The following is a 14875-nucleotide window of genomic DNA, read 5'->3' on the forward strand; positions in this document are numbered from 1 at the left end:
GACCTCCCGGGAAGCCTTCAGACTCAGGCCGCGCAGTACTTCAAGCTAGGAACCCTCTGTTCCTGGAATTCATTCTGTGTGACCTTGAGCAGGTTACTACTCCACTCTGGGATTCAGGATTCCCGTCTGTCAAATGGGAGCAGGGATACCGTCCTTGGCTTCCCTCTTTCCATGGTCGGGGTTGGGGTTAGGAAAACTATTTTGGAGGAGGAGGCAGCATTAGGAATACTATTCCGAAGCCTGGCCGCGTCCCAACCAGTTTCAACTTCCTGAAGCTGAGAAGAGGGGTCCCCACCCGAGAGCGCCGGGACCCTGTCCGGCGCTGCCTCTCAAGCCGGATGGGGTTGAGCGCGCCCACCCCAGTCCCGGGAGCTCAGGCCCCGCCTTGGGGGAGGAGCCGAGAGGCGGCGCGGAGGCTCGCGGCAGAGCAGAGCCGGCTCTGTCGCCGCTGGAGCAGCTGCGGCTGGGGGACCCACAGACACAGCCGGGGTCGGGAGCCGCCCGGGGCAGGGCTCGGGAGAGCTGGTGAGTTCCCCGGCGGCGCCGCCTCCCTCCTTGCCCTCTGCGGCTTCGCGGGGCGGGGGATGAGGATGGGGCGGGGAGGTGGTCCCAGCCTCGGATCACCTAGCTGGGGGCCAGGGCGCTTTGGCCAAGGGACGGTAGCTTAAGATAAATGGGAGTGTGGGGACTCTGGAAAGGCGGGTACCGAGGGCGCTGGGTCCGGGAGTCGGGCCGGAGTGGGGGCGTTCTCCCCGGCCTCGCAATTCCTTGACGAGGCCAGGGGAGGGGGCGCATTGGCAGGTTGTTGGCTGCCGCCGTCGTGGCCCAATCTTAGGGCGAGGAGGTGGGGTCCTTCGTCGGTACTAGGCTCGTGGGCCGCCGTCTGCCGGGGGTGCAATGCCGGGCGGCGGGAGCCACAGCGGACAACAAACAGCCCCCTCGCGCCCACTCTCCCGGCCGGGCATGGGGGTGCCGCCCCCTCGCGTGGCGGGGTTTGGTCCCCGCGGGCAGCGGCAGGGCACAGAGAGCGCTCCTGCCTGGGCAGGAAAGGTCCCCAAAGCAGGCGCCTCCGCTTGCAGACCCACCCCGCTTCAGGATCCAGCTGACAGCATCAGCCAGCCCGGGGAGACCCGGCGCTTGGTAGTTCCCCGGGAGGGGCGCGCCCGGCCTCTCCCAGGGCCCCGTGCGCCGGCTGCTGGGTCCCCCGCGCCGGGAGCGCTCCCCTCCGGGCGACTCCCGCTCATCGATTCAGGCCAGGAGGAGCGCCCCCGAGCGCCGAGGATGGGCGGAGACGTGCAGCGCCCCAGAGAGGTCGCCCAGAGGGGTCTCACCAAGGTCACCCGGAGTGCCCAGACTGAGCTGCCCAGACCGCCCCGGTGGAGAGCGGGGAGGGGCAGGCGCTCGCTGCCCGCCTCCTTCCCCCATGCAGACTCCCTTCCTCCGCTCCCCCTCCCCGGCCTGGCCTCCAGCTTCACTGGAGATGCTGATGATGCAGCTCCCAGCCCTTAGTGGATAATTGAGCCTGGGAGAGCTTTGAATCTGGCCCTCCCGAGACCCCAGGGCTGCGCCGCTGCCGCGCTCCAGGCCTGGGTCCCGGTGCTCCCGGGCACCTCAGGAGAGGAGGGAGAGGGATGTGGCTTCATCAGCGCTTCTAGGAACGGAAAACCGAGCTGCCTGCGCGCCCATGTGATTGCATTTCACATAAAGGGCCCCTGTTCTCACTGTCAGAAGCGCCCCCCAGCTCTCCGCGGCTCGGGGCACCAGGTGTCGCCTCTGAATCACCCTCTGTGGAGGACCCAGGGCCCGGAGGTACCAGGCGCCCTTTCCCGCAGGGCTCTCCCTGGAAAGGGCCTGCGGGTGGCGGCCTCAGTCCGCAGGGGTACTTCCCTGTGTACTCTGCCATTTCCTGCGGCTGGTGAAGCACCGGAGAAAAACCCTCCATCTAGGAGGCCTCCTCCAAGGCTGGTAATAAAGCTTCTTAGCTCAGCCAGCGACTAGCTGTCTACTCGTGGACAAGGTACTTGGCCTCTGGAGTCTCAACTGCCTCTAAGAAACTGGGGCTAACAGCCGCCAGGCTGTGGGGAGATGAGGGAGAGGCTAGGTGCGGCAGAGCGGGAGGATGGACACTCCTTGGCTAATACTGGCCGCCCTCGGAATTGGCTTTGAGTGGGGCGTGTCTCTCTTAGACAGGTGCAGAAGTGGAGCCCTGGTGGGTGGTTCTGCAGGGGCTGGGGGAGTTTCCACATCTTCCTCCCCCAGCTCTGTCATAAAAAGCCGGCTTGCAGGAGGCCGGTGGGGGCCAGCAAATCTTTCCAGCCGGCTGCCTGCTCACAGGGCCCTTCCCACACAAATCTCCCATGCCCTTCTCTCCCACCTGTCACCCAAATCCAATCTTCCTGGCTGAGTCCCCAGGATGCTGGGGGCAAGGTGTCAACCAGGCCACCCTGGACCATCAACTCTGTACCTACTTGTCTATTGGGGTCTACCTAACAGTGTCCCCCTGTCCTGGAACCTTCCTGGCCCCAGCTGTTCCCAGCCTCTGGAATGTCTTCTTTCCTCTCTTTTGGTCTCCTACCACCGTGGCACTCATTAGTGGCTCTGTGGTTCATGTGTTAAGGGCCCCGTGCCATCTGTGCTCTCCAGATCATCCATGGCCTGGAAAGACGTGGTAGGCAAGGCCCTGTGCCCACTCAGACTTTGCTCTCTCTGGTAATTGACGGTGGAGTGGAAGTTAAATTCTAATCTGGCTGTTAAGTCATTTCAGGAGCTTGAGCCACAGGGCTAAGAGGATGCTGACGTAGGGAGGTGGTTTTTCCTTAAAGCCAGAACCTTTCTCCTTTCTGCAGAGCCCATTTGAGACTATTGGAAACTAGGCCTATGTGTGATGGCCTCACAGAATCCTCACAAACCCATGAAGTAGGCATTACTGATTCCCATTTTGCAGATGGGAAAACTGGGGCTCAGCTCCTCTCAAAACCAGCTCCATGCCCCAAGTGGAGCAACAGAGGCTGCAGCCAACCTGGTTTAGCAGAAGGCAGAAGGCACATACCTGAATTCAGGTGCTGTGTTTGGACTCTCAGGACCCCATCCCCCCAACCTTTCCCTCCCCTCTCACAACCTAACCACCACCCTTCCCGCACCCAGGACACTTGTGACATTTGTTGAGCAGTAGGTCCCAACTGGTACTCTTCCAGCAGAGACCAGGAAAACCTTCACTGTCCTGAGTGCATCTTAGCAACTGGGCTTCAAGGAGGGCTTGGACAAGCCTGCCTCTTACAGAAAGCTATGAGTATGAAGAGTGAGGGAGCCAGAGAGGTCTAATTTTAATTAGGGATCTATACCTAAAAGCTCCGTGACCCTGTATACATGGCTTAATCTCTCTGAGCCTGGTTTTCTCATTTGTAAAACAGGTATCATAGTAATGCCTACTTTGTGGGATTGTAAGGATTCCATGAGACCATTAACACATAGAAAGTGCTCAGTACTAGGGCCGGGCGTAGTGGCTCACACCTGTAATCCCAGCATTTTGGGAGGCCAAGGCGGGAGGATCACTAGATGTCAGGAGTTCGAGACCAGCCGGCCAACATGGTGAAACCCTGTCTCCACTAAAAATACAAAAATTAGCTCAGCATGGTGGTGCATGCCTGTAGTCCTAGCTACTTGGGAGGCTGAGGCACAAGAATTGTTTGAACCCGGGAGGAGGAGGTTGCAATGAGCCAAGATCACCCGACTGCCCTCCAGCCTGGGTGACAGACTGAGACTCCATCTCAAAAAAAAAAAAAAAAAAAAGAAAGTGCTCAGTACAGCATCTGGTGTGGGTAGGAATGCAGGAAATGATCATTGTCACCATCACTACTATTTCCTCCTTTGTGTTGGGCTCTCAAAGGTCCCACCTCCTCCAGTGCCAGGGTGGAGAGTGAGTTAGACCCTGTCTCTTCTGCCTGTAGCCATTAGGACAGGGAAAACCTCTCAGCCTGTCTCCTGGAGTGCAGGTGGGGGCTCTCTCCTGGGAACTTGAGTCTAGCACCAGCTTTTCCCTGGGGAGTCTGTGAGCAGCCACTTAGCCTTTCTCAGCTGACTGCCATTTTCCAGGATTCATTGATTCATTCAAAAGATGTTTATTCCATCCTGGCCCTTGTGCTTAGCAAGGGATTTCAAGATGAATGAGGCAGCTCTCAGAGTTCTCCCTCTATGGGGAGAGGCAGGCCTGGAGACAGATAATGAGGACACTGTGGGATAAAGGCTGCAGCAGTAAGAAGAGAGAGTGAAGAGCAGATCCACATGGCTCAGGCTGACCCAGGTCTGAATCCTGAAGCTGCCACCTTATAGCTGGGTGAGGATGGACAGGGGCCTTATCTCTCAAGCAGATAAGCCACCTCCCTAAGGTGATGATGTGAGGAAAGAAGTGAGACACTGTGGGTAAAAAACCTAGCTTGGACCAGGTGCGGTGGCTCATGCCTGTAATCCCAGCACTTTGGGAGGCAGAGGTGGACAGACTGATTGACTCCAGGAGTTCGATTCCCACCTGGGCAACATGGCAAAACCCCATCTCTACAAAAACTACTAAAATGTAGCCAAGCATGGTGGTGTGCACCTGTAGTCCCAGCTACTTGGGAGGCTGAGATGGGAGAATCACCTGAACCAGGGAAGTGGAGGCTGCTGTGAGCCATGATTGCGTGCGTCTCTGCACTCTAGCCTGGGCAACAGAGTAAGACCTTGTCTCGAAAACAAACAAACAAACACAAAAAACAGAACCAAAAAACTTAAAAACCTAGCTTGGGCTTTCTAGATATTAATAAGTGCTCACAGATGTTCATTGCTATTATAAGTCTATTATTGCCAATAACAGGTGGGCAAAAGTTGCTGTGGGAGCATGTTGAGCCCTTCAGTGACAGTTTTCCAGGTGGTAGGGCAGCCCTAGCAGGGAGAACAGTGTGTGCAGAGGCACCGAGGCTTAAAAGTGCTGGATGTTTTTGGAGAGCAGTGGGAGGAGTTGCTGATGGAGCAGAGTCATCAGAAAGTTTGATGGAGGCAGAAGCAAGGCCAGGGATGTAGCAGAGGCCATCCTGCCGGGAGCTCCGAAGGATTAAACACTCACTGACCCGAAGCAGTCCCTCTGCACCTTCCTTGGAGGGTGGCTCTCTAGTGAGGGTTGTCCAAGAAACTTCAGGATTAACTTTTGCATGGGAGGAACGGCTGGCCTCAGCTCAACTGTCCATACATTCACCATCCTTCCCTCTTCGTTCCACCCAGGAAGTACAAAGAAGAAGAGGTCCACTCCCTTTTCCTGAGATGCTTTTCCCACCTTTACACTTGTTTCTTTCTTCCTGGGACTCAGTTTCTCACTTGACAGAAGAGGGTAGAAGTGGAGGAAGCATCATGACCTGACTTACTTATTGATCATGATATAGCACCAAGTGCATTTCTGGATGCTGGTCACTGTCAAAGGTGTTTACTTGCATCACCGTTGAATTCTCATACCAATCCGTTGAAAAGAATGCACTTATCCCCCACTGCACAGAGGGAGAAACTGTGGCACAGAGGGTGAGGCTATTTGCTAAAAGGCATGCAGCTTGTAAGTGACAGGAACTCACGTCTTGGGGGCATCTCAAAGTTGCCATGTGCTATCCTGCACCACCTTCTTCACACACTTTGTAAATCTAAGGCTGACTGCAGAATATCTGGCCTCTTTCGCTTTGTGTACCTTTGGGTGCTGGGCAGTAGGAATTTTAGAGATGGGTCACAGTGGGGTGTGCTCTGGGTATGTACCCTGACTTTGGGGAAATTCCTGGGTGCAGGTGCTTTTGGGGGAGGTGTTCTTGGATGTCTCAGAATCTAGAATGGCATTCCTTCGCCCACAGATGTGCCTTGATGCAAGCAATGTGCAGTTTGATTGATGTGGCAGATGGTGGCTGAGCCCCACGGTGGCCCCAGGAAGAAATGAATCTTTTAGGATGGCTGGTCAGAGCATCACATGACCACAGACCCTCCCTGTTTCAGAGGACATCCAAACACAGGCTTACGTTTCCTTTTACATGGGGGCAAAGTTTGGGGCCAGGGTTCAAATCCTGGCTCTGCCTTCCACTGGCTTTGGGGCCGAGGGAAATTTTTTCACTTCCTTGAACCTTAATTTCTTCATCTGGAAATAAAGATGAAGAAATAAGTTGCTATTTTTACCATCTTCAATAAGTTGCTAAATAGTGACTAACAAACACAATTCTGAATTGTCATAAGGATTTGTAATCATATGTAAAATGCTTGGCTTCCAAGCTGTAGATAATATTGATATAATATCCAGCAGATTTTTCTCTGCAGTACTTATCATAATTGTGATTATATGGTTATATGTGAGCCTTACTCTCTTAGTCTTCTGTTTCATCCACTAGACCTGTGGTTATCAACTTGGGGCAGTTTGACTCTCCCTGGGGAGGATATTTGGCAATGTCTAAAGACATTTTTGGTTGTTACAACTTTGTGGGGGATAGTGGGAGAGAGGAGCTACTGACATCCAGTGAGTAGATACCACGGATGCTGCTAAATGTCCTATGGTGCACAGCACAGCCTCCCACAACAAAAAATTATCTGATCCCAAATGTCAAGAGTGCTGAGGTTAAGAAAGACTACCCTGGACTATGAGCCCCATAAGATCGGTGACTGTGTCCAATTCATTCAGCTGTGTGTCTCCTGTTGGCCAGCGTGATCAGCATGATGCCCAGCACACGGGAGACAATCAATATGCATTAAAGGAATGAATGAGGACTTGGAAGGCCTTGTGTCCCCTGGAGTCCCAGGGGTTTAGCTTGTGGAACATTTGAATAGGCAGAAGAGATTTAGATGAACTTGAATGATGAACAGCCAATTGGTAATTCACCCAAAGACATTCAGACCGAGCTGTTTTCCTTCCCAAGCAGGTGCTTGGGGGCCCAGATTATCTGAATTGTTCCTGCCATCACCACTGCATTTTACTTATGTAGATACAGGAGCCGTCTTTATCTGGAAAGTAGGCTGGGGCAGAGGAGCATAGGTGCTGTCAGCTGGGCCCTTGGGATTTGCCAAGCTGGGGCACAGCTGCTTGTCAGCTTCCTGTTTTGTCCCTTTCTAGTGGAATGAAGGAAACCCACTGAATGGCTATTTTCCACTGACATTTACAGCAATGTGATAGGCCTTGGATTAATGAGGTCAAGCTGCAGTGTGAAATCTGCCTGATAACTTGAAGCTTGGCCAACAGGAAGACATCGCTTGTTTTCTTTGGACTGTTTGATGTCCCTGGATGGCTTTAGGCAGGAAAGCAGGGGTCTCAATCCTGTACAAAAGAGGAGGGTGTTTTACGTCCTGGAATTACAGAGGCCAGAGGTGTCTCTTTTTCAATTTATTGGGAAGGTTTATTTTAATGTGGACTTAGAAATAAATAACTTAAAGCGAAGTTTCACCTGGAGCCTTCGGCTGGCTGCTACGTGTGAGTCTGGGCTGCTGAAGGGACTGTGCTGTTTTTCTGGGTCTCTGTAGGAGTTTGAAAGAGAAGACTGGCCCCAAAGGGTGTTTGGACAGGTTAGATGTGCCCATTGGTTAGAACTTACTTGGATAGGGAGAAGGGGTCTAGGGCGTATCCACAAACTTGCATATGGATGCCCTTTGGGTTCCTGCTAAAATGCGGAAACTGACTCAGTAGGGCTGGGTATGGAGTTTTCTGCATTTCTACCAAGCTCCCAGGGGGTGTCAAGCTGCTAGTCTGTGAACTGCACTTTGAGAAGCAAGGGTATGGGAGACCCCAAGTCTACAGGTGAGGGTTCCCTGGTGCAAACCGCTTAAGCACAAAAGCAAATGCAGCCTGTTGTGCCTGTTCCCACAGCCATCTGCTGTGCTGGCTGACTTGCAGAGTCACAGATGTTCACTGTGCCCCTTCCCTGTGTGCCCAGGCCTGGGACCAGACTTGACAAAGAGAATGCTTGATCTCAAGAAGCAACTCAGACAGCCAGAATGTCGGCCAGAATGATGAACTTTGAGTACTTCCAAAAACACGTGTCCAAGAACATGCTGTTTCGGTGTCATCTGGTCACCTGGAATTTGTGAAAAGTACAGATGCCTGGGCCCTAGCCCAGTCCACCTGTGTTAGAATTGGCCGAGGTAGGGCCCTGAAAATCTGTATTTTTTCAAAGTGTGCCAGGTGATTCTGATTCACAGCTAGACTGATGGAAGGGAAGGTGGGAGGAAGAACTGCCAGTACATGCAGATTAATTGCTCAGCAGGACCTATGCAAGGTTGTAGAGTTGTGTATTGCTGATAGGCACAGTGGCACTCAGCTAAAAGAGAGGCTGAAATCTAGCCTGTGATCCACTTGCCAAACTCTGCACCCTGCAGGGTTGCATCTGCTTAGAGGGAAGGGCACCTTTTTCTTAATATTCGTCATGATCACTTGGTGTTTGTTATGAGCCAGGTGCTGTCTATTTAACTCCTTCAGTCCTCCTAACAACTCTAAGGGGTGACATTATTGTTATTATTATTATTTTATTTATTTTGAGACAGAGTCTCGCTCTGTCGCCCAGGTTGGAGTGCAGTGGTGCGATCTCAGCTAACTGCAACCTCCACCTCCCGGGTTCAAGTGATTCTCCTGCCTCAGCCTCCTGAGAAGCTGAGATTACAGGCACTCGCCACCACTCCCAGCTGCATTTTGTATTTTCAGTAGAGACGGGGTTTCACCATGTTGACCAGGCTTGTCTCGAAATCCTGACCCCAGGTAATCCGCCTGCCTCGGCCTCCCAAGGTGTTGGGATTACAGGCATGAGCCACTGCGTCTGGCCAGGGATGACTTTCTTGCTACTCTGATTTTGCTGCTTGGGAAAGTGAAGCACAGGTTCAATGACTTACTCAAGGTCACACAGCCAGTAAATGGCAAAGTCAAGATTCGAATTCAGGCTTCAAAGTCCTTGCATTGAATCATTACACTCTCTGGCCCTTTCTTTGCATAAAAATGCTGTCTTCTCTTTATGGAGCTGTCCCTACTCCCTACTCGGAGGGAGTGCTTTTTCTTGTCCTTCCCTCAGAGGGGGGAAGGCTAGCAATGACCTTGGCTGGCTTTAGAGTCAGGTACAGGTTTGATTCCTACCTCCAGCACTGACTGCAACCTTGAGTAAATTACATGCATATATTTGCTGAGTCACAATTTCCCCATGTGTAAAACAGGAATAATAATAACATAATATAAATTGATATGATTAGGCATTTAGCCTCTGCTTGACAGGTAGGAGGTTCCTGATACATGCCAACTATTCTTATGGCGTTATTATCATTAGAGTTAGTCCTAGGGGTATTCAGGGGCTGGGGAAATAGGTGAGCAGAGCACTGTGTCATTATGTTCCCAGGAGCTCGGTCATTCGTTTTGTTCACTAGGTTACTTATGGCCATTACTTATCTGGGCATTCCTAGTCTCCGCTTCTTGGCCCCGGAGTCTGTGCCAGCCTGGTGAGTTCTCAGAATGTCTTAGTTCAGACTCTTATTCAGAACTGGCTTTATTTCCTCGCATCCAAGAATAAGTAAAAGGTACACATTTGGACACTTATTCTCTTTAGGGTTCTTAGCCCTTTTTGGTGATTTTCTCTGTCTCTGGTTTTCTTTCTGGAACTGTTGCTGTCATTGGCTATCCCATGGACTGGACAGAGAGGAAATGTTGTCTTATAAATATTGCCTATTACCTTATAAAAATATACCAAAGATTTCCACCAAAATGTCATTCACATTTTTTCTTTTATATGTAACTTAAGCTTTTGTTTTCCTATTGCTGTATGTCATGCTTTTTAATTACACAAAATATAGAAGTGTATCATAAGTAAATTTTCCCCATCTTCCCAGCCACTTATCCCTTTTCCCCAGAATAAATCTATGAATGTTTTATGTATCTTTCCATAAATTTCATATGCATATGCAAACCCATATTCATTTACATGTTTATGCATTTTTCTTTTTAACACAACTACACAAAACTCTTTTGAGATCTTCTTTTTCTGCTAATTTATCTGAGCACATGCCAACACACAGATATACCTGGATCTTTAAGGCTATCTGATAGTCCAGTGATAATGTACCATCATTTAATTTCTAGTTTCTTGATGATGGCTAAGATAGTTTCCAGTTTTTTCCTCCTACAAACGTATAATGTTGCAACATCCTTGTCTGAGCAGTGTATATATCTTTGTGTACTCTATACATTGATGATTTTATTCATAAGGAAAATTCCTGGCAATTTCAATTATGATAGACATTGCTAAACTGTTCTCCAAAGCTGAACCAATTTCTGTTTCCTCAACAGTGTGTGACTGTTTCCCCCATCTATTCTCCAGCACTGAGGATTAAGTAACTTTCATTTTTGTCAGTCTGATATAAAACAGAACGTTTCTGCAGCAGGTTCTGCAGTAATTTTTAGATTTTATGACCTTTTGGATTATGCCTACATAATGACGATCAAATATTCAGAAACTACATTGTACCTGGCCTTATGCTTGGAATTGGATACAAAATTAAATGAAACCAGCCTTTGCCCTCAGGCTGATCCCATCTCCTGGAGTTGGCAGACACATGAACAAATAAAATGAGAGCAAAACAGTATGGTTCACCTTGTGCTAGAGAAATGCATAAGCTTAACTAACTTTTGTTTGATAAACTCTATATTCATGAATATCACAAATGAATTCATAAAATGCCATATGCATTATGTCCCAGGGTGTGAGGAGGCTTGAAATTCTCAAAAGAAAACAACTTGATTAGAAGAAAAAAAAAAATAATGGAGCTTATCCTTATTAGGGCAGCAGAAGAAGTGGGAAGTTAGGAAGGAGTGAGTAATTTTAAAATAGTCTCTTTGGTAGTTTCCATGTTTACAAATAGGGTTTGTTTGAAGGTGCCTGTGGGGAAACCCAGCTGAGTTCGCAGCTGGCACTGATTACCGATCACTCAAACCTGGGCAGATCTGTATGTTGGTCCAGATAGAGTGCGAGCAAGGGAACAGGAGGCTGGCTTTAAAAATCAGCAACCTTGAAGCTCATAGAGGTTGGATGTGGGTGGCATAAATAGTTGTTTACCACAGGGGTTACAAGCAGGTGTGCTTGCTTGAACAGGCCTGTGGTAGAGTGGATCCACAGAATGGTTTTCAATCAATGAGTGAACATCAAACATCTGTCTATGTCTTGTAAAGGGGCCTCCTTCTGAAAAAGAACAGCCCATGTAGAAAGGGGTATGACCATCTAGTCGACCCACCTGGGGGGAACCAAGCCTTAGCTAGATACATTTTCTTTGGGCCCATCTGTCCTAGATAGCTCTTCATTCACTTGAGACATCTTAAAAGCAACACAACACAAGGAGCAGTTGAGAAAATCAACTGAATCAGTGCTGTGGAATGAACCTAACCATTGTTTTATAACAAATCCCCTCAGCAGGGATAGATAGAGCCAACTGCAAAGCATGCAGAGTTGAAAAGAGACTGTGAAGACCAGAACAATCTTAGTCCACCCTCTCACAGGAGGCAAAGCACAGGGGCCAGCCGAGGTATGTCCTGGTTCTGGTCCCAAGGTCCACCCTCCTTGCCCATTAGCCAGGTCTGTTTTGCCCAGTTTGATTTTACAGCTCTTGTTCTAAGTGAAAGGACCACTCTCTCATGGCAGAACAGAAATTCTTCGTGAATTTTCAGTCTCTTGGCCAGCCTGCTGTCCACCCTCTCCCATTTATTGAATACCTACCATGTGCTGGGTGGCACTATGATAGGATGTAAAGGTGAACAATACATATCTCTTGTCTTCTGAGAGCATCCAGTCCAATGGAAGAGGCAGATCTGAAACCAGCAATTACCAGAGTGCTGAGCGCCACAGAAGAGATGCAGTCAAATGCCTTGGGACTAGAGAGGGGAACGAAGCCCATTTGGCACAGGAGAGATAAAGAACAATTCAGAGGCAATATTAAGACATTGAGGCTGGGTGCGGTGGCTCATGGCTATAATCCCAGTACTTTGGGAGGCTGAGGTGGGCGGATCACCTTAGGTCAGGAGTTCAAGACCGGCCTGGCCAACATGGTGAAACTGTCTCTACTAAAAATACAAAAAAATTAGCCAGGCATGGTTGTGTGTGCCTGTAATCCCAGTTACTCGGGAGGCTGAGGCAAGAGAATCACTTGAACCTGGGAGCCGGAAGCTGTAGTGAGCTGAGATCACACCACTGCACTCCAGCCTGGGTGACGAGATCGAAACTCCATCTCAAGAAAAAAAAAAGACATTGAGACAATATTGTCTAAATGAGACAAGGCAAGTGCTGAACACGGTGCCTGGAAAGCCCTTAAGAGATGATAGCTATTGTCATTTTAGCACTTGAGCTACCTCTCAAAGAACAAGAGGAGTGTGCCAGGTGGAGAGAAAGAAGGGTACTGCCACTCATAAAACAGCATGTGTGGGCTGGGCGTGGTGACTCATGCCTGTAATCCCAGCACTTTGGGAGGCCAAGGTGGGCGGATCACAAGGTCAGGAGATCGAGACCATCCTGGCTAACACGGTGAAACCCCGTCTCTACTAAAAATACAAAAAATTAGCCGGGTGTGGTGGCGGGTGCCTGTAGTCCCAGCTACTTGGGAGGCTGAGGCAGGAGAAAGGCATGAACCTGGGAGGCGGAGCGTGCAGTGAGCTGAGATCCGGCCACTGCACTCCAGCCTGGATGACAGAGTGAGACTCCGTTTCAAACAAAGCAAAACAAAGCAAAAAACAGTGTGTGTGAAGGCGAGGAGGTGAGTGTGGTGTAGTGAAAATTGCATGGACTTTGTAGCAGATACATCTTGGTTCAAATCCTAGCCCTGCCACTTCCTGGTTGTGACTTCAGGCATGTCAAGAGGAGCCTCCTTTTACTAATAAATCCAGTGGGGGTAATGACACCTGTTTCTAAGACTCATTGCGCGGATTAAAGTCAATTTATGCATAGTACCTGGCACACAGTAGAGTCTCAGCAAATGGTGAGTACCACTGGGGAGGAGTGAATCCATCAGTCCTGTTGGGTGCAGCTGGAAAATTAGGTATTTAGTGAGTTGGGGGTGGGGAGGGAAGTTAGGCTGGCCAGAGAGCAAGCTAAAATGTCAAGGTCCAGATATTGGATGGTTTAGGCTGAGAGCTTGAAACTGGACAGCATAGGCAGTGGGAGCCATCAAGATGCTTCCCTCCAAAGGAAATACAGGATCAAACTTGGCTTAAGAGTGAAAACTCCACCAATGATGTAGATGGTGGGTTGGAAGGTAAGCGGTGGAGGTGAGGAAACCACTTTGGGAACTGCTGCATTCAATATTCTTGTCTTCACCTCACAGCTCAGATTACCATAGCAAAGGCTCTGTTAACTCCTGCAGTCAAGTGCTGTCTGGACAGGAAATTTAGGGCATTAGTCGAGTGTGTAGGCTTCACTGATTGTCCCCCCTTTTTTTTTTCTTGAGACAAGATCTCACTCTGTTGCCCAGGCTAGAGTGCAGTGATCTGCGGCCGTGCAGTGGTGCAATCACAGTTCACTGCAGCCTCTACCTCCTGGGCTCAGGCAATCCTCCTACCTCAGCCTCCTGAGTTGCTGGGACTACAGGTGGGAGCCAACACACCCAGCTAATTTTTTAATGTTTTGTAGAGATGAAGTCTCACTGTATTGTCCAGGCTACTCTCAAACTCCTGGGCTCAAGCCATCCTTCCATCTTGGCCTCCCAAAGTGCTGGGATTCAGGCATGAACCACTGTACCTGACCCCTTGTAATTCTTGGAAGAAAAAGGAAAAAATAAAAAAAAGCATGGGTTTCAGTGTCAAAGCCACTCTGGATTTGAATCCCAGCCCTATTGCTTACTAGACATTGGGCAATTACTTAACCCCACTGAGCTTAGTGTGCCCTTCTATAAAATAGGGATTAATAGTACCTTTCTCATAGGCTTGCTGTGAAGATTACATGAGATAGTATGAGTAGCTAAAACATATAGCTTAGCTCCAGGAATGCAGTGAGTGTTCAATAACAGTTGATAATTGTAATGAAATGTATTACTAGCTGGGCGTGGTAGTAGCTATAATCCCAGCTGCTTAGGAGGCTGAGGCGGGAGGATTGATTGAACCCAAGAGTTTGAGATCAGCCTGGGCAGCATACTGAGACCCTATCTCAAAAAAGATAAAATAAAATAAAAATAAATATATTACGTATATGACCATAGAAGGCTTTTTTTCATGTAACTCCTATTAACATCCTCTGGTGCTACTAGTGTTCTACCAAAAACATCCTGCCTTTAGCCTTTCTGGAGAAGCAGCAGCACTTTCTGCTCCAAGAAATAGTAAGGAGAGTTGCCAGGTTCTGATACAGTGGTTCTTGGGTGCACATGAGACCCACCTGGGGAGCTTTTAAAAATGTCCGTTTCTGGCTGCATTCCAGACCAATTAAACTAGAATCTGAAGAGGTGGGACCCAGACAGCAGTATTTAAAAAAAAAAAAAAAAATTGTGATGATTTCTTAAGGAAAAACAAATACACAAAAGTTCACAAATCTTAAATGAATCAATTTTTCACAAACTGAATCTGTCTAACCCATATCCTGCTTGGGGCGCTAACAGCACTCCAGAAGCCCCCTCCCCCACCTGTATGTCCCTTTCTAGTCACTCCCCACACCCTGAAACCGCATAGATTAGTTTTGCCTGTTGTTGAATTTTACATAAATGCAATCATATAGCATGCAGTTTTGTGTGTCTGGGTTATTTTGGTTAACATTGTTTGTGAGAGTCATCCATATTGTTGAGTGTAATTGTATATTGTTCATTCTCATTGCTGTACAATGTTCTATTGTGTGAACAAACCATATTTTTTTCTCCAAACTACTGCTGGGGACATTTTGGGTTGTTTATAGTT

At 49.1% G+C, this 14875-nt stretch overlaps 1 protein-coding gene across 2 annotated transcripts in view; it reads left to right on the forward strand.

The window, feature by feature from the left end:
* Positions 1-379: 379 nt before the first annotated feature.
* The window catches only part of PPP1R16B (protein phosphatase 1 regulatory subunit 16B), a 120961-nt gene continuing 106465 nt past the window's right edge, over positions 380-14875 (forward strand). For both annotated transcript variants that reach the window (XM_033186414.1, XM_033186415.1), the window contains exon 1: positions 380-525. The gene's annotated coding sequence lies outside the window, so the exon portion shown is untranslated. The remainder of the gene's footprint in view (positions 526-14875) is intronic.

This window comes from Trachypithecus francoisi, unplaced genomic scaffold (assembly GCF_009764315.1).
Source record: "Trachypithecus francoisi isolate TF-2019V2 unplaced genomic scaffold, Tfra_2.0 Lachesis_group21, whole genome shotgun sequence".
Lineage (NCBI taxonomy): Eukaryota > Metazoa > Chordata > Mammalia > Primates > Cercopithecidae > Trachypithecus > Trachypithecus francoisi.